The sequence below is a fragment of the Triturus cristatus genome, chromosome 3_1 (genome assembly GCF_964204655.1).
Source record: "Triturus cristatus chromosome 3_1, aTriCri1.1, whole genome shotgun sequence".
NCBI classification, from domain to species: Eukaryota; Metazoa; Chordata; class Amphibia; order Caudata; family Salamandridae; genus Triturus; species Triturus cristatus.
Window position 1 is genome coordinate 1,020,323,747 of NC_140583.1, and position 25,453 is coordinate 1,020,349,199.

The following is a 25,453-nucleotide window of genomic DNA, read 5'->3' on the forward strand; positions in this document are numbered from 1 at the left end:
GGGCATGCCCATGCACCCACCCCCAACCCCCGCAAAAATAACAGCGTTCCTGCTCCCCTGGGGGGCAGATGGGGCAGTAGCCCCCAATCTGCCCGCCCAGGGGGGCAAAAAGCCCGCTAGATGCCAGGGATTTTTTTGGCAAATTTTAATTAGGGTGGGGATATTGGCGTGCCCGTTTTGGGCAGCCCCCAACCTAATAAAAATGTGCCCAAAAACCTCCCTGGCATCTAATGGACTTTCTACCCCCCCCCCCCCCCCCGGGGCAGAAGTGGGCTTTAGACGCCAATCTGCCCCACAGGGGGGGCAAAAAGCCCACTTGATGCCAGGGATTTTTTGGGGGCAAATTTGTATTTGGGTGGAGGGTCCCAAAAAGGGCATGCCCATGCCCCTACCAAAATTACAGCCTTCCTGCCCCCCTGGGGGGCAAAACACCCACTAGACGCCAGGGATTTTTTGGGGCAAATTTTAATTAGGGTGGGGGCATTGGCATACCCGTTTCGGGCAGCCCCCACCCTAATTAAAATTTGCCCCAAAAACTCCCTGGCGTCTAGTGGACTTTCTGCCTCCCCTGGGGGGCAGATGGGGGCGTCATCCCCCAATCTACACTGCCAGGGGGGCAAAAAGCCCACTAGATGCCAGGGATTATTTTGGGGCAAATTTGAATTAGGGTGGGGGTTGCCTAAAACGGACATGCTCAGGCCCCCATCCCCTCCCTGCAAAAATGACAGCCTTTCTGCCCCCCGTGGGGGACAGATGAGGCAGTAGCCCCCAATCTGCCCCCCCGGTGGCAAAAAGCTCATTAGATGCCAGGGATTTTTTTGGGCAAAATTTAATTAGGGTGGGGGCATTGGCATGCCCGTTATGGGCAGCCCCCACCCTAATTAAAATTTGCCCCAAAAACTCCCTGGCGTCTAGTGGATTTTCTACCTCCCCTGGGGGCAGATTGGGGCATCAGCCCCCAATCTGCCCTGTTGGGGGGGTAAAAAGCCCACTAGACGCCAGGGATTATTTTGGGACAAATTTTAATTAGGTTGGCGGCTGCCCAAAACTGACATGCCCATGCCCCCACCCCCTCCCTGCAAAAGTTACAGCCTTCCTGCCCCCCGTGGGGGACAGATGGGGCAGTAGCCCCCAATCTGCCCCCCCTGGGGGGCAAAAAGCCCACTAGATGCCAGGGATTTTTTTGTGCAAATTTTAATTAGGGTGGGGGCATTGGCATGCCCGTTTTGGGCAACCCCCACCTTAATTAAAATTTACCCAAAAAATTCTCTGGTGCCTAGTGGACTTTCTGCCTCCCCTGGGGGGCAGATGGGGGCATTAGCCCCCAATCTGCCCCACCAGGGGGGGCAAAAAGCCCACTAGACGCCAGGGAGTGTTTTGGGGCAAATTTAAATTAGGGTGGGGGTTGCTCAAAACTGGCATGCCCATGCCCCCACCCCCTCCCCGAAAAAATTACAGCCTTCCTGCCCCCCGGGTGACAGATGGGGCAGTAGTCCCCTATCTGCCCCTCCGGGGGGCAAAAAGCCCACTAGACACCAGGGATTTCTTTAGGCAAATTTTAATTAGAGTGGGGGCATTGGCATGCCCGTTTTGAACAGCCCCCACCCTAATTAAAATATGCCCAAAAAAACCCCTGGCATCTAGTGGACCTTCTGTGGGGCTGATGGGGCAGTAGTCCTCAATCTGCCCCCCTTGGGGGGCAAAAAGCCCACTAGACGCCAACGATTACGCTGGCTTTTTTATGTGTGGGGGTGGGGGCTGCCCAGAATGGGCATACCAATGCCCCCACCCCCCAAAAAATAGCCACAGTGTTTCTGCCCCCCTTGGGGGCATATCGGGGCAACCCCCTCCCCACCAATGCCCCCCCGGGTGACAGAAAGCCAACTGGGCACAGAGTTGTTTTTAGCAATATGCCTACCTGTGGATTTTGGGCCCTAGCGCAGCCGGCACATAGGGAAACCTACCAAACCCACACATTTTTGAAAACTAGACACCCGGGGGCTTCCAGGGAGGTATGGCTCGCATGGATCCCCCAACGTTTCCTTACCCAGAATCCCCTGCAAACCTAAATTTTAGCTGAAAAAATCACTTTTTTCACACATTTTGGTGTGGGAAAGTTGTGGCATCACCGGGCTCCCACAAATTTACCAGCACCCAGCGTTCCCCCAGGTCTCCCGGTAAAAATGGTGCCTCACTTGTGTGGGAGGCCCAAGTACCCGCGGCAGGCAAGGGCCCAAAATGTTGTGAGGCGACATCAAAATGGCCTATCGCAAAACCACCTGGTTTTGCAAGGGGGGTCACTTGGGTCTTTGGCCCGGTGCTCGGCGGCCATCTAGGGAAACCTACCAAACCCATACATTTCTGAAAACTAGACACCCGACGGCTTCCAGGGAGGTATGGCTTGCGTGGATCCCCCAAAGTTTCCTTACCCATAATCCCTTGCAAACCTCAATTTTAGCTGAAAAAATCACTTTTTTCACACATTTTGGTGTGGGAAAGTTGTGGCATCACCGGGCTTACACAAATTTTCCACCACCCAGCGTTCCCTCAGGTCTCCCGGTTAAAATGGTGCCTCACTTGTGTGGGAGGCCCAAGTACCCGTGGCAGGCAAGGGCCCAAAACGTAGTGAGGCGACATCAAAATGGCCTATCGCAAAAACACCTGATTTTGCAAGGGGGGTCACTTGGGTTTTTGGCCTGGTGCTCGGCGGCCATCTAGGGAAACCTACCAAACCCATACATTTCTGAAAACTAGACACCCAGCGGCTTCCAGGGAGGTATGGCTTGCGTGGATACCCCAACGTTTCCTTACCCAGAATCCCCTGCAAACCTCAATTTTAGCTGAAAAAATCACTTTTTTTACACATTTTGGTGTGGGAAATTTGTGGCATCACCGGGCTCACACAAATTTTGCACCACCCAGCGTTCCCCCAGGTTTCCCGGTAAAAATGGTGACTCACTTGTGTGGGAGGCCCAAGTACCCGCGGCAGGCAAGGGCCCAAAACGTAGTGAAGCGACATCAAAATGGCCTATCGCAAAACCACCTGGTTTTGCAAGGGGGTCACTTGGGTTTTTGGCCCGTTGCTCGGCGGCCATCTAGGGAAACCTACCAAACCCATACATTTCTGAAAACTAGACACCCGGCGGCTTCCAGGGAGGCATGGCTTGTGTGGATCCCACAACGTTTCCTTACCCAGAATCCCCTGCAAACCTCAATTTAAGTTGAAAAAATCACTTTTTTCACACATTTTGGTGTGGGAAAGTTGTGGCATCACCGGGCTTACACAAATTTTCCACCACCCAGCGTTCCCCCAGGTCTCCCGGTAAAAATGGTGCCTCACTTGTGTGGGAGGCCCAAGTACCCGCGGCAGGCAAGGGCCCAAAACGTAGTGAGGCGACATCAAAATGGCCTATCGCAAAAACACCTGGTTTTGCAAGGGGGGTCACTTGGGTTTTTGGCCCGGTGCTCGGCGGCCATCTAGGGAAACCTACCAAACCCATATATTTCTGAAAACTAGACACCCAGCGGCTTCCAGGGAGGTATGGCTTGCGTGGATCCCCCAAAGTTTCCTTACCCAGAATCCCCTGCAAACCTCAATTTTAGCTAAAAATATCACTTTTTTCACACATTTTGGTGGGGGAAAGTTGTGGCATCACCGGGCTCACACAAATTTTGCACCACCCAGCGTTCCCCCAGGTCTCCCGGTAAAAATGGTGCCTCACTTGTGTGGAAGGCCCAAGTACCCGCAGTAGGCAAGGATGGGTGGAAATCTGTGGATCCACGCAGATTCCAGAACTTTCCATCACAGAAATGTGGGGAAAATGTGTTTTTTTTGTCAATGTTTTACGTTTGCAAGGGATTCTGGGTAACAGACCATGGTGGGAGGCACTAAAGTCACCCCATCCTGGATTCCCCTGGGTGTCTTGTTTTCAAAAATGTATAGGTTTGCTAAGTTTCCCTAGGTGCCGGCAGGGCTAGGGTTCAAAAACTACAGCTAGTCACTTTGCCAAAAAAGGGTTATTTTTCACTGCAAAATTGAGGTGTGACCACGTTGCGTTTTGCGCCGTTTCCTGTCGCGGGCACTAGGCCGACCCGCACAAGTGAGGTACCATTTTTCTCGTAGGACTTTGGGGAACGCGGGGTGGGTGGAAATTTGTGGATCCACGCAGATTCCAGAACTTTCCATCACAGAAATGTGGGGAAAATGTGTTTTTTTTGTCAATTTTGTTTGTTTGCAAGGGATTCTGGGTAACAGACCATGGTGGCAGGCACTCAAGTCACCCCATCCTGGATTCCCCTGCGTGTATAGTTTTCAAAAATGTATAGGTTTGCTAGGTTTTCCTAGGTGCCGGTAGGGCTAGGGTTCAAAAACTACAGCAAGTCACTTTGCCAAAAAAGGGTCATTTTTCACTGCAAAATTGAGGTGTGACCACGTTGCATTTTGCGCCGTTTCCTGTCGCCGGCACTAGGCCGACCCACACAAGTGAGGTACCATTTTTCTCGTAGGACTAAGGGGGAACGCGGGGTGGGTGGAAATTTGTGGATCCACGCAGATTCCAGAACTTTCCATCACAGAAATGTGGGGAAAATGTGTTTTTTTTGTCAATGTTTTACGTTTGCAAGGGATTCTGGGTAACAGACCATGGTGGGAGGCACTCAAGTCACCCCATCCTGGATTCCCCTTGGTGTCTAGTTTTCGAAAATGTACAGGTTTGCTAGGTTTCCCTAGGTGCCGGCAGGGCTAGGGTTAAAAAACTACAGCTAGTCACTTTGCCAAAAAAGGGTCATTTTTCACTGCAAAATTGAGGTGTGACCACGTTGCGTTTTGCGCCGTTTCCTGTCGCGGGCACAAGGCCGACCAGCACAAGTGAGGTACCATTTTTCTCGTAGGACTTTGGGGAACGCGGGGTGGGTGGAAATTTGTGGATCCACGCAGATTCCAGAACTTTCCATCACAGAAATGTGGGGAAAAAGTGGTTTTTTTGTCAATGTTTTACGTTTGCAAGGGATTCTGGGTAACAGACCATGGTGGGAGGCACTCAAGTCACCCCATCCTGGATTCCCCTGGGTGTCTAGTTTTCAAAAATGTATAGGTTTGCTAGGTTTCCCTAGGTGCCGGCAGAGCTAGGGTTCAAAAACTACAGCTAGACTCTTCGCAAAAAATGTGTAAATTTTCAGTGTGAAAATGTGGTGTGTTCACCTTAGGTTTTGAGCCACTTCCTGTCGTGGGCACTATGCCTACCCACACAAGTGAGGTACCATTTTTATCGGGAGACTTAGGGTAGTTCAGATTTGTAAAGCAACTGTTATTACCTATTGATTTTTGATGCATTTCTCCCTTCCAAATGAAAGACATTGTGTATAAAAAAAGTCATTTTGAAAAATGACCAATAATTGTCATGCAAGTATGAGTATTCCCAATTTCGAAAATGTGCAAATATGCACTGTTTCTAAACTCTGTAATTTGTTCCCATTTCAGAAATACAGAGGTGTGTTTCATACCAATTTTTCCATGTATACATTTTCACACTATAATTGCTATAGACCCGGAACTAAAAAAAAAAACATTACAAAATGCTGCTCAGTTTTTTACCCTGGGGTCGTTGGGCTCTTGGTGAACCTACAAGTCCTATATATCCCCACAACCAGGAAGGTCCAGCGGATGTAACGGTACATTGCTTTCTAAGAGATGTCATAATTAGAAGAAGTTACAGGTGAAAACGTTGACACAAAAGGCTGTTTTTTTCAACTAAGTTTTAATTTTTCCTATATTTAACTGTTAGTTTCTATAAAGAAACCTTGATGGATCTACACAAATGACCCCTTGCTGAATTCAGAATTTTGTCTACTTTTCAAAAATGTATAGCTTTCCAAGATCCATTATTGCTTTTCTACCCATTTCTACCATTATCTGGAAGGAGGTTGAAAGCACAAAAAATTGCAAAAATAGGGTATGTCCCAGAAAAATGTCAAAACTGTGTAAAAAAAGTTGGATTTCTGACAAAAATCTGTCATTCCCTAAAAGCTGGAGAAATGGTGATTTCAGCCCCACAAACCCTTTTTTGATATCATTTGCAGAGAAAAACCCAGACGCTTTCATTTGCAGCCACCTTTCCCCATTTTTCACAAAAAAAACAAAATGTTGCTGTATTTTGACTAAATTCTGGGAACCCTCTAGGCGAATCCACAAACCCTGGGTACCTTTAGAATCCGCATGATGTTGGAAGAAAAGGACGCAAATTTAGCTTGGATACCTAATGTGGTCAAAAAGTTACAGGGGCCTAAGCGCGCACTACCCCAAATAGCCCAAAAAAGGCTTAGCACAGGAGGGGAAAAGGCCTAGCAGCGAAGGGGTTAAATTATTTTAAAATTAGGGTGGGCGGCGCGTAGTGGGGCTACGCGGAGCGCGCGAGTGTGCATAGATTTTGCCACACTACGCGCTGCTCCACGTAGCCCCACTACGCCCACTACGCCCAGGCCTGGGCTAGATTAACACGAGAACAAATGGAAGCTAAATGCAAGCCACAAAACAGTCACGTATTGTGATCTAGCCATGGGTAAAGTGGATTGATCGCATGCCTTTTTCATTCACTACCATACACTCTTTGCCATATTGTAAAACAGCTGCAGGTTCTTTAAAATCCTTGCTTTCTCCTTTTCTCACTGTTTCTCCATATTTCTCTTCCTCTTTCTTTCCCCATTTTCTGCCTTACTCTCTATTGTTTTGAGTCAAAATCTGATGATAAAAAATAAGTGCTGGTCCCCAGAAATGAGTGCCTGTGGGCCTCACCTCAATCAATGGCGTAAATTAGGCACTGCTACCTAGGCATATATCTCTAGATCCTTTGGAGATGACATGTAGGCCTGACCAAAGAAACGTGTGCCGTAGTCAATGATTTTGCTTTTCATGCAGTTCTTGGGTGGGGAACAGGAAAAATTATTTCTATTCTCTTCAATCACAACCCAAGAGAAAGCTATCTCTAGACGCACTTTGAATTTTACCAACATGTGCCAATAACGCAACATGATAAGGATGGAAGTCCCTTTGCATCAATCTACTTTCTAGTAGTCCCAGATGAAAGGGTTAATATGAAATTAATTCACAACAACATGCATGGAACTGTAGCATCACTGGGAACAAATCAAATCGATAGCTGAAAGGAAAAGTGCAGCAGGGGCAACCAATGACATCATTACATGATCAGAATGATATCTTGGATTTTTTGAGGGACAGTTTTCAGACAGTTGTCTTCTTTGTCTTCTATATGACAAGCCATCAGAGGTCTCAGCAAAATATGGGCTGATTTTAGATCACCCCACTTGTTAAGAGGTTACTCAAGAAGTTTAGACTTGGGATCTGCCCATGGTTCTTAATGGTCTTTGGGTTCACCTTCTAAACAATTACATTCAGAAAGTCTACGGTGGTCAACAGCCAAAGACGTTTACCTTGTGGCTAGTACCTCAGCTAGAAGGTCAGCTGTGATAGGAGACTCTTAGCATCCTATCCTTACCTCAATTTTTTTTTTCAGATAGGGTGGTTTTTAGGTCTCGCCTGACCCAGCGCATGCGCTGGTCTGGCGAGACTTATTGAGAGGGCTCCAAAACGTGCTACCAGGCCAGCCTAGAGCTACAGTGCATGTGCGCGGGCACGCGCGCTGCGGTTTACCGCGATTACTTTCACTTTCGCGGCCGCAGGGCCGCTTGGCATAGCCAATAGGTCTCGCTTTTGGGACCTTATAAGTATTTAGTTTTGCAACTGTTGCATGGCTAAACACTTATAAGGTCCCAAAGGCGAGACCTATTGGCTATGCCAATGCTTGTTAAGCTTGACCCTAAGTATAAACCGAAAGCTCAGTTACAGTTTCATTTGGAACAAGAAATTGTCTTCCCAGTTTTGCAATCTGAAGGGGAGGACCCAGTTCTATTTTTACTGGATGTCAAGAGAGCATTGCTGTTTGGGGGGCGTGGCTTGGCGCCGACCGGTGATGGCAGCGCTCGGGTGAGGCTCCGAGGCGGCGCCGGGAGATATGCCAGTTCCTGCTTTGAATTCCTGGGGTTGACCGGCTGACGGAGTGTCGGAGTGTATCCTGACCCTACCCGACATCAACAAAGGCGTTTTGGAGGCTCCGAGACGTTGCTGCTGACATTAGTGAGTCCTGTCAGGATTTTCTTAGATGCGGCCGCCATCTTGGGCTTGTCGAGCGTTATGCATTAAGATGCGGTTAATTAACTATCAGCCTAACGCTCTGCTGGCTTGATAACGCTCGCTCCCAATGGCCCATAATGTGCCTGCCTGGATGCTTCCTTACTCCCATATGGAGCGTCTACTTTAATGGACTGCCAATTTCCTCTCAAATGCAAGGATAAAGTTTCCTCATTACTATATATTTTTTTTTTTTTTTCTGTCTCACATGTCTACTACTGTGCCGTCTCTCAAGCCACGACCTTATTGTCGTCCTGTGGGGATCCTTATCGGATTTTCTTGGTGAGCGGCAAATTGTTCATTGTAAAACATTCACTGCGGACTCTTGTGAGGTGTGCGCTGAGGCGTCTCTTGTCGTCATTCACCTTTCTACAATTTGAATGAGCTCACTTTATGTTGCGCAATGAGTCGGCACCACTTTTTTGTACTATAATACTACATGAACAATGCTTTGATCCTCTCGTGGATGGCGTCTTCCACTTTTTCGTACGCTTTGACGACTGTTTTCACTTGATGTGAGGTGAAGTGGGCTGCATTTCCTCCCTGCACTATTCTGATACCATCGCACTCCTGCTGGGCTCTTTTTTTTTTTGTGCTGTCTTCGTTCTTGCTTCTGACGTCCTCCACTGTGTTAGCCATTCCACGGATATGCTACATGGGCAGACTTAGATCAATGTCGCGCTTCCCTCGTTCCACCAAGCCTCAGATTGTGAAGAACTCCAAGGTTTTTTCTGCTTTTTCGCAACTAGAAGATTCTCTTAACTCATCTGGATCAGAATCGCCAATGGATCTTCCTAAGAACCCGCAGGATACTTCTAAATCCAACACAAAAAGACTCAAGTCAAACTCTCTTTCACCTCCAAAGCATTCGGGGCAAGTGTCCATGGAACTGTTGTTGGAAGAGATAAGGTCCTTGCGTCCTTTTATGGAAGAGACTAATGTTAAGCTCCAGGTCCTCACGGACAATTGGTCGCAAATGGAAACGAGAGTCACTTCAATTGAAAAATCTGTTCAGTCGTTCCAAGAGACATCCTCTGTGGTCTCCAACTTGAAAACTCAAGTCTCAGATCTTCAACAACAGGTGGAGCAGTTGGAGAACAGAAACAGGCGCAATAACCTTCGTATTTATGGCCTGGTCGAGGGACTTGAGGGGTCCGACCCCATCACCTTCTTCAAGTCGTTCCTCCCCAAGCTCTTGCACCTGACACAGGACAAGGCTCTCAACATTCAGCGAGCTCACAGGCTGGGTCGACCACCTTCCTCTACTTCTCCATCTCAGAGGCCCAGAGGGGTCATTATCTACTTTCTAGAGTATACTGACCTTTTGATGGTTTTAACGGCGGCCAAATCCTCTCCGAATTTATCATGGTCTGGCTCGTCCCTATTCTTTGCACAGGACTATGCTAAGGCTACTGCCTCTCGACGAAAGGCCTTTCTGAACTTGAGAGCGGATCTGCGGGCGATGGGGGCGCGATATGGCCTTTACCATCCATGTTTATTTAAAGTTACTCACAATAATAAGACTATAACTTATGAAGATCCAGTGCGTCTACAAAGTTTCATCAATGCGCATAAATCATCTGGCATGGCTGCCTCCGGATCATCTTCCTCCGCTTATGGCTGACTGTTGCTTTTATAACCCTCATATGGCTGTTGCATTTTCTGTTGTGCTTTTTCAAAAGTTTCCCTTGATTGTAGTACATCTGAATTCTTTCCGATTATCCAGTTGCCCGCTTTATTGACTCTTTATTGTCTAGGCATGATGATTGTCTTTGTTTTCCTTGTTCGTCATGGTTTCAACATGATTTCCTAGTATGTTTTAACCCTTTGTTCTCCTTTTTTCGTCTTCCAGGAATTTGTCCCCGTGTTTGATGATGTTTCTCGGCCCCTGCCTCGTTGGCCCCGGACGTGCCGCCCCACCCCTGTGGTTCCTTCCTCCCTCCACCCTTTCTCGTATCTCTCCTTTGTAGGTATGTTTTTCCCTACTTCCTTATTTGTCTTTTTTGCGCATCTGTTGCTCTTTCCCCTCCTTCCTCCCTTTTCCCCTTTTTCTTGTTTATCTTTTTATTCACATATATTTATTGTGATTTACTATATCTGATAGAAGTTTTTTGCTCCTGTAAGGATTGCATTTCTTGTTCTTCTTGGTACACTTGTTTTTCAACTTTTTTCCCCTTTTTGACTTCCTATTCCAGTGCTTATACCGCTCTTCTATATCCCCCTCTTTGCAATAATGCTTTTGCTCTTCTATTATTTCTCCTGACTCTATTTTTCTCTTTACTTCTTCCTTATTTCTGGTTTTCTGGGTCACTCCCGATATTGTTGCATTTTATTCACCCTTTCTTGATATGGTTCGCACTCATGACCACTTGTTTCCTTTTCTTTTACTTCAACATGTTCCCGCTAGTTTTTCTTTTTTCCTTCTGCCCTCTCTATTTTTCATGGGTTTTTCTTTTATTGGTTTTGTTATTTATACTTTTTGTAGATAAGTTACTGTCATGTCGTTGAATATATTGTCATGGAATGTGAAGGGTATCAATTCTCCGATTAAGCGTCAACGGATTTTGTCACACCTTGCCAAATTGAATGTTGATATTGCATTCCTCCAAGAAACGCATTTAACTGAGGTTGAGTCTGTTAAGCTTAAACGCGGTTGGGTGGGTGAACTGTTTTACTCGCAAGGTGATGGCAAACGCAATGGTGTGGTAGTCCTTTGTCGCAAGTCTCTTCCCTTCCAGGTCCTCACCCATGAGTCAGATGCTTCTGGTCGATGGGTTTATGCTAAGTTATCGCTCAGAGGTGTTCCAATCTCTCTCCTCAATGTATATGGTCCTACCACAGGCGAACCTTCCTTTTGGGCTGATTTCTCTCCACTTTTAACTAAATTTATGGACCACAACTTCATTCTGGCAGGAGATTGTAATCAACCTCTCGATCCCTTCATCGATAGGGTGTCCGAAGCCTCATATATTCCCAACAAGCCCCACAAGCTGTTTAGCCATGCCATTTCACAGCATAAACTAGTAGATTCCTGGCGCCTTTGCAATCCAAGGTTGCGGGAGTACACTTTTTATTCCCCCTGTCACCGCTCCCAGTCACGACTTGATTACATCTTTGTTTCCCACAACCTCGCTCAGTCACTCCTACACTCTGAGATAGGCCCGATATTGCTCTCTGACCATGCTCCCGTTCTTACAAGTGTTGATGTACTCCCTAAAAATGTTGGCCCCAGGAGATGGCGTTTTAATAATTCCCTCCTTGCAGACCCCAAATTTACAGCCACCTTTACTTCCTTTTTTGATGAATTTTTCCTCCTTAATGATGACGATACTCTCCCTGACCACACTATTTGGGATGCTTTTAAAGCAGCAGCACGTGACTTTATTATTAGTTACGTCGCGAACAAACGCAAGAGCGCCCGAAGGTTTACTAAAAATCTCCTTTCTGACATTAAAACACTGGAACATGCGTACTTCACCTCACACTCTGCTGACAGCCTGACAGCCCTCATTGCAGCAAAAATGAAGTTTAATGAGAAGTCTACGGAGGATGCCTCCTTGTACCTGCTGAAGTCTACTGCTAAATTCTATGGGGGTAGGAACAAGGCAGGAAAGCTCCTAGCTAATTATTTGAAGATTAAGCACAATAAGTTAAATATTGAATCTGTTTATGACTCTGATGATAATTTAAAACATATGGATGTTGATATTCTCGCTGAATTTTCACGTTTCTATGAAACCCTGTATACCTCTGAAACCCAGTCTACCCCCAGTTCCCTTGCTCGTTTCTTCTCCACCATTCATACACCAGCCGATTTCCCTCCAGATCTCTCCTCCTTAGAATCGGATGTCACACAACAGGAATTACTTAATGCATTGCAACGTCTCAAACTTAACAAAGCCCCTGGTCCTGACGGCTTTACCGTCGAATTCTACCTTCACTTTTCTAAAGTGTTGATCCCACGTCTTCACTCTCTACTCCATACTTTTATTTCTTGCGGTGCCTCCTCAGGGACGTTTTCGGATGCCCATATCTGCCTCATACCTAAACCCGGAAAGGATGCACATTATTGCAAGAATTATAGGCCCATATCCCTAGTCAATATTGACTACAAACTCTTTGCTAAAGCATTAGCGATCCGATTGGATCACCTTCTCCCCGATCTTCTGGGCGAGGAGCAATCTGGGTTTGTTAAGGGCCGATACATTACGGACAACACTAGACTCTTATTTAACATCCTGTCAAAATCCTCCCGCTGCCAGCACTCTCTTGCAGCGATCGCCCTTGACGCCGAAAAGGCTTTTGACCGAGTTGAATGGCACTACCTCTTTCACACTCTCACTTGGTTTGGTTTTGGCCCTAGATTTACCTCTTTAGTTTCCCTGTTATATTCCCATCCTAGAGCGGCAGTTTTTGCGAATGGCAAAATTTCCTCCTATTTCGACCTAGGCAGAGGCGTTCGCCAGGGCTGCCCTTTATCCCCTTTTCTTTTTAACCTTGCTTTAGAGCCCTTTCTTTCCAGACTGCGTCAAAATCCCTCCATCCATGGTTTCCAGATTGCGGACTCGCATATTAAACTCGCTGCCTATGCAGATGATATTTTACTCTTTCTTTCTAAACCTGCAGAATCCATCCCTGCTTTCATGACTGAAGTCAGAATGTTTTCCTCTATCGCTGGGTATAAACTCAATCATGATAAGTGTGAGATTCTTCCCCTGACCAAATTTACTTTCAAACAAGAATTTACTGACTCTCGGTTCACTTGGAGTCCTTCCCACATTAAATATCTAGGTCTATACATTATCCCTTCAATTTCAGATACTATTTCTTTGTGTATGTCCAAATGCTCACAAAAGATCGCGGATCTTACAGCAAGGTGGCACCCTTTATACCTTTCCTGGTGGGGTCGTCTTGACACTATTAAAATGATGATTTCTCCTATTGTTTTATACACACTTTCCAATATGCCAGTCCCCATCCCAACAAAATTCTTTACCAAGATTAATTCTACGTTATCCTCGTTTTTATGGAATTCCAAAAAATCCAGAATGTCTCTTGCTAGGCTCATTCGTCCGGCTTCTGAAGGTGGTGTCAACTTTCCTGACTTCCCTGCATATCAGAAGGCCTTTTTACTGCGTCAAGCTTCTTTCTGGTTACAAGATTCCACTTCCCCCTGCCCTCTATGGCTTAAAGTTGAGCGTACTCTCCTCTCCCCGTTCTCTTTTGCGGAATATCTTGCTTTTTCCCGTAAGCCTTCCTTGATTCCCACTCCCATTCACAAGTACACTCTTAAGCTTTTACTGTCAGCTGCTCCTGGCCCCCCTATGACCATTGATGATCTCCTTTCTTCCACTATCTGGCATAATAAATATCTCCTAATCGCTCGTAAGCCCTTCTATTGGAAAACTTGGAGAACCCGAGGTTTGACTTGGATTTCGCAACTCTTTTCTGGTTCCACCTTTGTTTCTTTTCCTGACCTCTGTGCCTCCTTTGGCTTACCCCAATCCTTTTTCTCCAAGTATCTTCTCCTCAAAGCTGCTGTCCTGGAGATGTATGAACGACTCTTGGTTTCTCCTCCTCCCCCTATTTCTCACACCCCTATTTTTCGACTTCATTCTCTCCTCCGTACTGCCCCCAAAGCGTCTCTTCTTTATAAACATCTTCACACACCTGAGTCACTTAGACCTAAATCCAAGGTTGAACTTCAATGGGAAAATGACCTCGGGATAGATTTGCCGATATTCTTATGGGACAAAATCTGGACAAAACTGCGTAAAACTTCTAGAGCGGCTTCGTTGACACAATCCCTATTTTTTATTTACAACAGATTACTTCATACTCCTTCTACGTTACATAAGCGATTTCCTACTACCCCAGACAAGTGTTGGTCGTGTGATGCTCCCAATGCTACCCTACCCCACATGCTATTTCTTTGCAGACATGTACATGATTTTTGGTTACAGGTATGGGCCCAGATCAATGTTATTTTTCATACTTGTATTCCTTTTTCTCTTATGCACCTTTTCCTGGGCAGTTTATCCACTAGCTGGAACAACGTAGATATGTCTGTACGCATTGTTGACTTGTTATTGGCTGTTGCTTTTCAGCAGATTACTGTTAATTGGAAAAATGCATCCAATATTTCTTTCAAAGCGTGGTGGTATAATGTCTGTCATAACCATAGACTTGATAATGCCTTTGTCTTTCCTGTTCAATTAGCAGCTAAACGTGCAGACCTGTGGCTCCCCATTACGCTCTATTTAGATAATTGTGCTGCTCGCTCTTCCCTTCCATTGCCTGCTCAACAAGAAGTTCCCAAGCCCCCATGATACCCTTTTCACGTTCAGAATGTTTCATCCTACTGTTTTATTTTCATGCTTTTTGTAATTAATCGTTTAGACAGGTTTGATATAATTTCCTTGTTTCTTTTTAATGCCCATGTTCATTGCTTTGCTGTGTACTGTCTCTTACATATTCCATTTGCATTTCCCTTCCCCCCCCCTTTTTTTTTTTTTTTTTTTTTTTCTTTACCCCTTCTTCCTCTCCCCCTCATTCCTAACTGATATTTTGTATTGCATTTTACTTGCTCATTATCTAATAAAATTCTCTTAAACTTAAAAAGAGAGCATTGCTGTTTCATTTGGATAGGACAAATGATTCTGGGAAGTTGAATTCTCTATGCTTGTAATAGCCAATCAACAAGGTAAAAACATTTCTACATCATCTCTTCTCTTCTCTTAGTCGATGGGCTAGACAGGCTATCACATAAGCATTTTCTTCCATGCATCTTTAGTTGCCAGCAGTCCTTCAAATATTTCCCTCAGCAAAGCTGATTATTACATTTTGATTTGTTTGTTGGGAGTAAAAGGGATCTTATGAACATCCACATGTGGTTTTTACTGTGATGGGAATCATGGTAAAGGAGTAGTGAATATATCACTTACCAGTGATCTTCATTCTCCTGAATCTTAGCCCACCACATCATAGTTCTAGTTTTCCTCAATGTTGCTTGTTACCTAAGAAGGGGAGGGGAGAGGAGGAAGTGACTATTACTGTAGGAAGGGACCTGATTTCATGTAGACAGGGAAGTGAGACTTTGTTTTGTAGTGTTATTAAACTCTGCTTCAAGAAGTCAGAGTTCCTCACATGGTTTTGTGTGTGATAGGAAAGATGGGTGAAGGTGTAATGGCTGCATACCAAATGTACTGTACTCCAGCACTTATGGTGCATCTTAACTTTATGCGGGGCACCAAGAGGAGTTCTAATGAGAACAAGCATTAGTAATGCAAATATGTCTGACTTTAAAGAAATGTTGTATTGTAATGTGAAGCATTACAATTAAATAGCATGGGACTAGATATGTATTGGTGTAGAAGCAAAGAACTGTAGAATAATATTGGTATGGGTTAGTAAGTCAAGAGACAATTCCAGTTTCAAGCCAGACCAAAAATTCCATGTTGGTTCATGACTGTCCTCCTCTGATCTGTGCTCCTGCCAGAGAAAATCAACATAAATTGTCTGGTTATCTAAGACACATTAATATCTCAGACACACACATGACATCAGGCACACAAGCTCAGGCAGCTGGATAAATAAACAAAATGAACACAGCTGCGTGGAGGGCAAGTACCTTTTTGCGGAAGCACACAACGTCTGCCCAACCAAAACATGCAATACTGGCTTCCAAAATGTGGGCAGAGCCAAAGCCCCTCTCTAGTGAAGCGCATTTAGGGGCATATTATCAAGGACGGCTTAAAATTATCACCGGATTAGAGGCAGAAAACTGCTGCTAAAGCGGCGATAATGGGCTTGATAATATGCGCTGGAGAATTCCCATAGAAGCCCATGTTCACACCAGAACATGGGCTTCTATTGGAATTCTCTGCGGCATATTATCAAGCCCATTATCGCCGATTTAGTGGCAGTTTTCTGCCGCTAAACTGGCGATAATCTTTAACGCCGTTCTTGATAATATACCCCTTAATTGTCTGGTGACAATTGCGCTCTCAAGCCAGACCATAAAAAAGGAAACCTCTTAGGAGCATATTAACAAGGAACAGGGAAAATTAACGCTAAGGGCGCTTAGCGTTAATTTTTTTAACGCCCGCTATCGCTGGATAATATCGCCTGGCTATCGCGTTATTAACAACGCTAACCACCTAGGCGATAAAAAATCCAGCGATAACGGCTTTTTGGGAGGTTATCGCTGGTAATGCAGCGATAAAACTACAAGGATAGGGATATCCTTGTTGATAGCCCATGGTGGATTTAGCCATGTAATCCACCTCCCATTGGATTACATGGCTAAGTCTGAAAATTAGCAGACGTAAAAAAGCAGCGTTAACCGTGGTTAACGCTGCTTTTTTTTTTGTCTCTGACAGGGTTAGCGTGAAGCTTGATAATAGGAGAAATGTCGCTTAGCAACATTTCTCCTAATATTTTGCTCTGGAACGCCCACTTTGCATCTCATTAGAGATGCTAAGGGAAGCGTAGTGAAAAAGGGTGCTAACATGCGATTTTGCATGTTAGCAGCCTGTTGTTGATAGGGCGATATTTTTTATCTCCGCTTCTTTGGCTTTTAACCCCTTCGCCGCGGCAGGAATTCCGCCGCGGCGCTGGGGGGGGTTTGGGGGCAGCGCGGTGGTGCTGTGCTCGTGACCGAACCACTCCGTCACGAGCCACGGTTGAGCTGTGCTCATGACGGAGTGGTTCCGTCACGTCTCCGCCCACTGCGCTAATCGCCCGCACAGGCGGGGAATTAGCGCCGCGTGGGCGGAGCGGCCGCCAACGGCCGTAGCATGACGGAACCACTCCGTCATGAGCACAGCGCAACCGTGGCTCATGACGGAGTGGTTCCGTCATGAGCGGGGAAGGGGTTAAAGCCAAAAAAGCAGAGATACAGCCCTTGTTAATATACCCCTACATATCTAGGACAGCAGCAGCACCCCTTGTGAATGGCCTGATTGCAGGATTTTCCATACAGCAAAGCCAGTAGCACTGATTAGATCTTTTTTTAATGTATTGCATCCCCGTATATTTCCCTTCCCTTTCTCATCCCCACATCCTCTCTCGCAGTAGAATGTCCTGGTTTGCACTGTGTTTTGATAGGGTCATTCATCAAAGGTGTATGTTTGTTGTTTTTGTTTGAAGCTCTCGCTGCTGCGGCACAAGAGCCAGGGTTTGCGCGGCAGACAGCGAGTAGGTGAATTATTCATTGCAAATGTCGTGCTTAGTTTGTAAGTTGTCACAAGTAATGACGAAACGGCTGCTCCGACCCGGTTTGAAAATCCAACACCACTTTTTTCTCCTCTTATTGCCATTGACAGAAAATAGCAACAAACAGAGACAACTGTGTTGCTTGTTCTGTGACTGCCTGCAGCTGTGAAAAAAAGGGCTGCGCGGTGACTGGAAAAAGAGTACTGAGCAGTCACTCAACGCTGAGAGAATGAGCTACTGCCTACTGGCACACTCACATATATTCAACAGTTACCTCACTCATGACCGGCACTATCCAACACTTACCCTACTGTTGCCCTGAAAGTATTATGCATTGTAATGGTATGCATTGTAATGGTATGCGTTGTAATGGAATGCATTGTAAATGTTGTTTCTAAAAATGCCATGTGATGGCATATGTTGTAAAATCATGCATTGTAATGGATGTTGCGATGTAAAAACTGGATTGTAAAAGCATGCGTTGTAAATGTTTGCGTTGTAACGTGTCCTATTCGGTACCCCTATGATTGGCATGACCTCCTCTATACGGCCCTAGTACATAATAGGGCAGGGGGTTGAAACTCCCTTTAGGTCCCTAATATATAATAGGGAATGGCTTTTAAAATGCAAATTGTGCCCAAACTCGGCATTGGTGTTGGGGGCACTTAAACATTGATAAACTGCAATGTTTTGGCATATTAGGTATCCCCTTTGGTCTCCCCTAGTTGTTCCAGGGGTGGGGGGTCAGGTATTTATAAGGAGGACCCTTATAAAAATGAGTGCTACATCTCCTGGGTTCAGTGAAATTGTACATTTTACTCCACACATTGTTGTAAAGTGCTTTCCATAATCAACTTTTGTGGTAGGAGCACTGTGGTGTGAGGCTCTGCCATATTTTTACAGATTCAGAACCCCTAAAGTCTCCCCTAGGTATCCCAGGAGTGCGAGGTCCTGTAGATATAGGCAGGGTCCTTGTAAAATATGTTTTATAAACCCTGGTGTTGTAAAAATGGCCCAAGTAATTTTTCCCTTTACAAACCCCCAACCACATAAGTTAACATGGCAGGAAGTTATTAACTAATAATTCCCACTAAGCTAATCATAAAAAAATGCCATTCAAAGACTTCCTAGAATGGTATTGATAAATCCAACAATATGGTATTTTTGAATTTCTGTGTCAGCCAAAATTCAGCCTTCCAGTGGTTTGTTCTGATTGGTCAGAGTTAAGTAGATTAGCCAGGCTCCTTTGATGAGGAGATAAATATCCCATGGGGTTAGCCAGCTCTTCTGGGAGGGCACGGTTCTGCTACATAGGAATGCCAGATCAGGGGAAGGGGTTGTAAACCATGTTCTTCAATGGAAGGGGGAGACAGGCGAAATAAGTCAGTTTTAATTTACACCTCTCCTCTTTGAACCCAGCCAGATAGTGGGATTAAGGAAGGAAACAGCATAGGCAAGAGGGAGCGACTATGAGGATTAACCATCCCAGGGGTGTGTTTTGCCAGCTCATCTCTCTCTGATGGAAAATCAGCCATTATGAATTTTGGAGAAATGGTGCTTTCTTGGAGAAAATAATGCCACACTTTGGAGGATGTGGCCATACCCTGGGGTGGTGCCCTGCACCTCATTGGACAGGAGTGCCCTCCTGCCTGACCCAGAGAACTTGGAATAAATGTCTGAGAGGGTAGAGCCTCTCAGATCTGCTGCTTGAAACTTAAGAGAGAAGAAGGTCCATGCTGAGGAGTTTGATTCCAAAGGGGATGATGGACGGAGCGTTTGAGCAAATCAAACACTCACCCCCAGTCAACTGATATGGGTTTAATCCATCATCATTCTTTAGCTCACTCCACCACCCTGGTTCAGACATGGCCATATGCAAATCAGTCTGACCCTGTGCCTCATGGGAACAGTCCAGCCCGAATTGCCAAGCCATGTCTTCTCTGGACCAGAAACAAGCATCCTGGGACCGGTTTCAGGTTCCTAACCCTTATCAGACAGGCTATCATGAATCCAGTGGCAAAGTGAGCAAGGGACCCACGTCTGGCATACCCTGCCAATTTAGGGCGAACAAAGCGATACCAAAGGGGATGATGGACTGTTGTTTTTGCGAGGAGTTTGATTGGCACCATCAGGCACTGAACTCTGAAGATTGCGCCTGTTGCACAACCTGAACTACAGCCCTGTGGACCTAACTTTCTTCAAAAGGACTAAAGAGTGGACTCCCTGTAAGCTACAGGTTAACAGAGCTCACCTGGAACATCACCACCATGAATCCTCTGCCTGGAGCACTACAAGTGGATTTGTAAGGATTTTGTCCAAGCGGATTGTGGGAACTGAAGTTCCAAACTTTCAAAGACCATCTTGGAGCTTCCGGACCCTTGGAGTAAGTTTTAGAAGCTCTGGGACCCTTTTGGGAACTTCAGGAAGAAGTTCCAGAAGTTTGGAGAAATTTGGAGCAACTTTGGAAAAAAGCTCCATTAGTGGAGAGACTCGACCTGGCCAGCCAAGCCAGCGACCCTCAACCGCGAGCCGGCCTGCCATCCAGGTTCATCCTGCTGAAAAGCTCTAGAGGTCCGACTTCAATAGTTTGACCGGGAGTAGGCAGAAACCCAACCTGGCGAGCCCTCACTGAATCCATTCTAGTGAAGAGCATTGAGGGACTCCACAAGAAAAAGCTCTGTAAAAGTTTCTAAGTCCGAAAGTAGAAAAGGTGACTGGGACCAACCGCGAGAGCCAAGCTAACCATGTTGAACTGTGAGCCAGCCTGGATCCCTGGTTCATCCTGCTGGAAAGCTCCGGAGGTCAGACTTCCATAAGTTTGACCAGGAGTTCATCATCATCACCCTTCAAGGGACCCCGGGAAGAAAAGCTCCAGAAAAGTTTCTAAGCCAGAAGGTAAAAACTTTGACTGAGATGTACCGCGAGGGGTAGCCATGTAGGGCTCCATCGCGTTCGGCCTGAAACTTTGACTTTGACCTGGTCCAGCACAGTGGGGCTCCTCCTCTATGGCGGAGGAGCGTCACCCAACTGCTTTGAGCAGTGTTAAAGAAAGGCAATATAAAATGATAACTTTTAGTTATTATCATTTTAGGTTTCCTTCTTTTGTGGGCAGGTGGGTGGGGCTGCTCAGCTCATGGAGCAGGACAGGAGAGGAGTGGTTTGCCCACTCCTAAGTGCACAATGACTGTTTGGTCGGCCCTCTTGGGCCGTCTAAACCAGTCATGCGCACCTTCCCGTTCTCCATACAGGCTCCATTACAGCCTGCATGGAGACCGAGCCCAGGCCCCCATTCCCTGGTCGAGCGTCGAACCAGGACGCTCAAAACCAATCACAAATTGGTCAGGGGAGCCTGGGTGCTTACCAATCACAATGCTGCATTGCAGTGTTGTGATTGGTATGGGGAGCCTGGCTTCCTGTCCCATGAGGAGAGCAGGAGCAAGGAGCAGAGACGCGACAGTGAGATCGGCGGCAAGGTAAGTGTTGTCATTTTTTGTTTTTCATTGTGCTACCTTGTGCCCACGCCCACCTCGCCCACCCACGAGCCATGCCAGCCACCACTTGTCCAGCGCGACCAGTGGTCTCAATAGGTGCTATATATTTCTATGTGCTAAATATTGCTAAATCTTTAAAAATTCATAACTCCAGTTCCCTACATTGGATTTTTTTCGTTTTGGTGTCATTTTAAAGATAAAAATACTTCATATTTCTATTCATTGATGCTGGATTTTTATTATGAGTTGTGTCTTAACTACTTACTTTATTGGTGTTTTTAAATGCTTTACATACATGTCTTTGAAGTTAATCCTGCCTGCTCACAGCCTTGCTACCAAGAGTTGAGCATGGGAATCATTTTCTAAGACCTGTACTGAGCCCTATATTGTGTTAGTAGCCTTATTGCAAGTGGTAGATATACATTTACCACTACTAATAACCCACTTTCCAATAGTAACATAATGATGATCTTGACATAATAATGCTCAACCTTCACATGTTGTGGGTAATCTTAAAAGATTTGTAATCATCCTTAATATGAGGATTATTATACCTAAAATCCTTGGAGTGGTATTTCCCCAAACTACTTGCCTTCACTCCTCTTGTGTTGCTATATTCGTTTTTGTTGGTATTAGGACTCTGTGCACTTTACCACTGCTAACCAGATCTAAAGTGTTTGTTCTCTCTCCTTCAAATATGGTAAAACTGGACTACGATTAAGTGGCATATTTAATTTACTTGTAAATCCCTAGTAAATTGCACTACCTGTACCCAGGGCCTGTAAATTAAATGCTACTAGTAGGCCTGCAGGGCTCTTTGTGGCACCCACTAAAGTAGCCCTTTAAAATACATCTCAGATCAGCCTCTGCAGTCTGTGGTGCAGCTTTACCTGCCATTTCGACCTGGCAAAACAATCATTTTGGCATGCCTAAACCTTCCTTTTCAATACATATAAGTTACCACCAATGTAGTCCTTAAAGGCTCATAGGACAGGTTGCACTGTATTAACAAGCATTTGTAATGCAATAGGTCTCGCATTTGGGAGAGTTTAAGCTCTAGATATTGTAAATGACAATATCTTTTATTTATGTTTTAAAACCCAAAACATAAATAAAAGGCATGGTCATTTACAATGCCAAAAGCTCAAACTCGCGTAAATGCGAGACCTATTGCATTGCAAATGCTTGCTATTTTCTTTCTAGGGCTTCATTCGCTGTTAGGAAATCTGACCCCCGACGCATGCGCACCCCACTCCATTCAGTGCGATGCCTACATCAACAGATGCAGTGTCCTGACAATTTAGGGAAGGAATGTGCATTGGTAGTTTCTCTACTCAACATAGAAAAAGAGATTTTTATTATAACATTTTGTTCTAATACTGTGAAAAAGAAGGGTACTTTTGATGATGCTGGGGATTGAACCCAGGGCCTCATACATATAAAGCATGCGTTCTACCACTGAGCTACATTCCCTTCAGATAGCTCACTGATTGGGAGGAACATGTCTCAATATTTCATCTTTTATGTGCTTGATAAAGTAGTATTCCAAAACTTAAGATGGTTTATTGTTCATTTTAAACTAAAGATGTTTTCTTGTTCATTCACCTTCCCTTTTATGTTTTTCAATTTCTGCTAGTCACTTTAGTACACTAAACGCAATCAAGCGGTCAGGACGTGACCTTTCCTCCGGTCACAATGTAAGGTGATTAAACACGAGTAACTAGGAATGCATTCATAGAAGCCATTCCTGATAAAACTGTCATCGTCCTACCAGTGAAGAATGCCATAGAGAGCAATTCTATCTAGAAACATCTGAAGAGGAAACAGACCATGAAATACATAAACACACAAGGTCTAAACACACCCGGCCATGCAGACTATCTGACATATGTGGCGCCCGTGCAAATTAAATTAAGGGGCGCAGAGATCATGAGCGGCGCCCGTGCATGTATTAAACAGGGAACTGGCAGCTTGTAAAATGAAAGTGCGCATTGCACGCTAAGTAAGGGCAGCATGTCGTGCCAGCAGTAGTAAAAACACATTAAAGAAAGTAGTGCTTACAGATTTAAAAAGACGTACCGTGTAACAACGAAGTAAAGGGGCCAGCGGCCATGGGATGTTACAAATGAAGACAAGACCCCACTAAGTAGGGACTAACAAGCCAATTACTGAATCAAAAGGCAGCATTTATGAAGGACAAAGACACAAGCCAATGTCAAATATGGGTGGAGAGTGAGCGGGGATTCACTTCCATACTCCACTGCACTAAGTCTCACAGAGCAGCACATGTGCACTAACTCAGGCTCGACCTAAAAAAGTAGGACATGTGCGTTTTCGTTTTACATATCCTGGAATTGAAAAAAAAGTCCCTTTTCACTGTTGTAAGGCCTATGTCTCCCATAGCTGATAGAAATATAGGGGCAGATTTACAATAAATGAACACAGCGCAGTGCAGCAAGTCATTTTGCTGTGCCGAGGTGCGTTAGTTTGGAAGCACAGGGATGCAACATATTTGCAACAATATGCTGCATCTCTGTGCTTCCCCCTGCACTGGAGCACAAACTGCTGCCATTTCCCTGATTCATGCACCCTCCTGCGTTTTGGGGAGATTGTTTATTTACAGGAAGGGTTGCCTTCCTGCACATAAACAATCAGAAATGGCATTTTACAACTTCTTTGTGTGCTGCATTAGCACACACGGAACTTGTAAACCGTCTTTATTTAAAGGATTGTTTATGTGCAGGAAGGCACACCTTTGCACATAAACAATCACCAGAGGGGATTTCCTCTTTCTATGTGTGCTGCAGAATTCAGCACGCATAGAAGGAGGAAAAAAATGAACAAGGACAAATGAATAAATTTCTCCTCATTGCATCTCCCTACGCCTCCCCTGGGGAGGCGTAGCATTCAGACGCATTTCCAGATTCACGATATCTTGTAAATCTGGAAATGTGCCTGGTTCCATGGGTGTTTTGCTTGGGAACACCCACAGCAACACCCATGGAATGCCCTTTTCATGCAAAGTGCTACGTGTGAAGGGGCCGTATTTACAAGGACAGAAAAAGCCATGCAGGGTGGCTTTTCCTGTCCTTGTAAATATAGGGCAGAAAAATGCACTGCCGGCGCATCACAAAAAGTGACACACTGGCAGCGCAAGTGGCTTTTAAATCTGCCTCATAATGTTTTTTTTTTTTTTTTTTTTTTTTTGTAAGACATTTATTATGAACAAATGAAATAGATGATGCACACTGCGTCACGCCAACAACCCGGAGGCCGGCCGCTATCAGGTAGGTTATACAAAGATTACATAAAAATATCTCAGAGGCCATCATCCGGCCGGGTTGATCATTCAGAGGTAAACTTAAGATACAATAAAATCTTCAGTGTTTACAGTGCATCTCTAGTGAGTAAACGGTCTTACTTTACTTACAGTGCTGCTGACAATTGAAAGATAGCGAAAATCAATGAAGCCGCCCCCGAGTAAGCAGCAGTCAACCACCCGCTGCAGCAGCCTATAAAAAGGATGTGTCTGTCAGCACCATTTTTCTCCCAACAGGACCCCCCAACAAGCTAAACCAGAAACTTCAAACATAGGTGCAAGTACTGGGAAACAGCATCCATACAACACTCCAGTTCACAAAGGGGTCGCGCGGGCCCGCCACAGGTTGTCCAGATAGAGGGCCAGCCATGTTCAGGGCGGGCACGGAAAGGCATCTTGGCTGTGTACGAATTAGCGAAGGACGTATGGGGTGGGGGGGAGGGGGGGAGGGGTAGTGAATTGTCCACAGGAGGACCAGTAGGACGGGGGGGGGGGCAGGGGACTCCATCCGGGTCAGTGGAGGCAGTAAACGCAAAACTTGCGTCTGGGCAGTTCCTGTCAGTGTATGCGCGGGACAGCGGGACCCCTATCATTAACCTACGCAGCGCGTACCTTTAGCCCATGTCGTCTGAAATACTCGTAGCACGTGAGGTACCTGTGGAGTCAGGGGCCGTGCGTTCTGTAGTCCACTGTACAAACGGGCCCCATATGTCAGTGGGTCTGGAAGCGGTGGGCATGGTCTCCCAATAGTGCGTCAGTTGTGTGTGGCCGTAAGTCACATCCCTGATCCAGCTCTCAAGCGTGGGGAGGGCCGGCCTGCCCCAGTGTATAGCGATCTGTCGTTTGGCATATAACAGGAGTAATGCATGTAGTTTCCTGTCGCAGGGCTCAGTGTGCTTAACATACCCCAGCAATCCCAGCAGTGGAGACGGTGAGTCACTCCTTTGTGTGATTTGATTGATGGCATTGAAGATCCCTGACCAGTATGCCCTCAGCTTGGGGCAGCTCCAAGCCACATGAATAAAGGTGGCATCGTCACCCCCACATTTCCAGCAAGAGGCATCCTCACGGATACCCATACGGCGTAGTAGTGTCGGAGTGCGGTAGTATCTGTGTAGGAATTTGAAGTGGATAAGCCGCAGTCGGTAACTAGGGGATAGAGCTGTGAGTTGCGCGCAGCAATACTCCCATGCGTCATCCGGCAGCTGGTCCCCCAGGTCCTCA